Source organism: Lepisosteus oculatus, chromosome 28, assembly GCF_040954835.1.
Source record: "Lepisosteus oculatus isolate fLepOcu1 chromosome 28, fLepOcu1.hap2, whole genome shotgun sequence".
Lineage (NCBI taxonomy): Eukaryota > Metazoa > Chordata > Actinopteri > Semionotiformes > Lepisosteidae > Lepisosteus > Lepisosteus oculatus.
The window spans coordinates 27,307-29,086 of record NC_090723.1 but is presented as its reverse complement, the minus strand read 5'-3'; positions in this window follow the sequence as shown (position 1 = coordinate 29,086).

Sequence of the window (1,780 nt, the reverse complement as noted above, 5' to 3'; positions counted from 1 at the left end):
GCACCAAAACTTGTCATGCTTTCTAAGTTTTTCACCAGAAACCCACCAACATCCAAAACCATCCTAGAAGTTACAACTTGGGGTTGTAACAGGCACACTGGACACCCTCTGTGACTAGCAGTACCATCCCCTATAGAGGGAGTTTTTACTCCTACAGTCCTGGAGGGGATTGCACCCTTGTAAGGTTTCATTTCCTCCTTGCTTGTCCCTTTATGCCTTTCTCCATGTGTAGGCAAACTCATGCATCTTGGGTAGTAAGGTTTTGCTTTTTATTTTATGCACCCTGCTCAATAGTGTTAGTCCAGTCTGGAGGTAATGTTGGCACTATGGTTTATTTTTTCCACTGTTTGTGGTTGCTGCTAATGTCATACTGGTACTTTTCCATCTGGGGTGGCTGACTTTTTTTTTTACTGATGCTCTCTACAGTGCCTCCCATTAGTCACAATGGATACACTTATTTAAGAGTAAACAAGCAGTTCCAGTGCAACTGAAATTACACCAATTAAGTCTTCCATTCCCTTCCATGTGAAAATGTCCCAAAAGCAGTTTACTTAAGCTGTCCATTATACAAGGTTTTCTGTATGTGTAGTGAATTTGGGTGCAGCTATTTGTATGTCTTAATGTATTATTTGATGTCTTTAAAAGAACAAAAGTCTACTGGAAGTAATGCCAAGATGAATCCATTTCATACTGTAGTGATTGAGACTGCATTATAGAATAGACCAAGAGAATATAATAGATTTAAGAAAGGAGTTTTCAGAATTGTATGGAGTTGTATAGAGGTTGCCATTTAGGGCAGAGACAACTGCTAGCAGTGGTGGCAGTAAAATTATTTATACATTAGGTTTAAAGTCTAGCAAATGTAATTGTTACACAATTTTCATCCTTTTAAACTAATTAGATTTTTGGTTAGTGAGGTCTTTTTTATAGAGGGCTTGGTCTGTCTCTGCAATAGATCTGTTGTGGATGTTACTATATGATTTCTGCCAGCAAGGAAGTATAAATCTATTTACAGTGGTTTAACCATACTGCTCACTGCACCAATGAAGATCAGATGGAATGCCATTCCTTTCCTCATCTACTTGTGCCAGAATGCAATTAACCTACCTCCATGTTCTTGGACTGTGGCAGAGAACACATCTCGGAGACGGCCACAAACTGGAGAGAAAATTACATGAGCAGCCCAAATCTGGTTCTGTTCCAGTCGTCCCACAAAGTGTAATGTGTAGAAAAATAAACTGGTAACAAGTACCATGTGTAAGGAGTGTTTATTTGTTTATTTATGAGCCCTGCATGAAGGAGTCCTTTGGAACCATGATGATGGCTTGGAGAGAAGCAAGAATGTGCACATTGACATTTAATAAGCAATGGTATGCATCATTCATAGGATAAATAAGTTTCACATTAGTTATCACATCATAAACTTGAGTTGGTAGTTAAAGCAACCTTTTCTTCATTTTTAGAAGAACCCAAAAAAGTGTGAAAAGGTCAGGTTGTCCAGATCCTGCCTCTTCAAGTTCAACTGCTTGTAGATGTAATTACATTTCATTAATGAAAACACAATGGTGACATACTGAGTTTATTATAAAATATGCCACTCCAGTATTCATATATGCCATATGAGATTGGTAATCAAGATTTTGTTGATTTATTACTCTTCTACTTTTGGTACAGTAGCTTACTGCTCAATGTATTCTACTAGAGTTTAGGGGTCTTCTTCTCCAATCCCAGAGGTTAGTGTGATTTGGGTCAGTCCAGTACAGAGTGTAATGACCTTTAC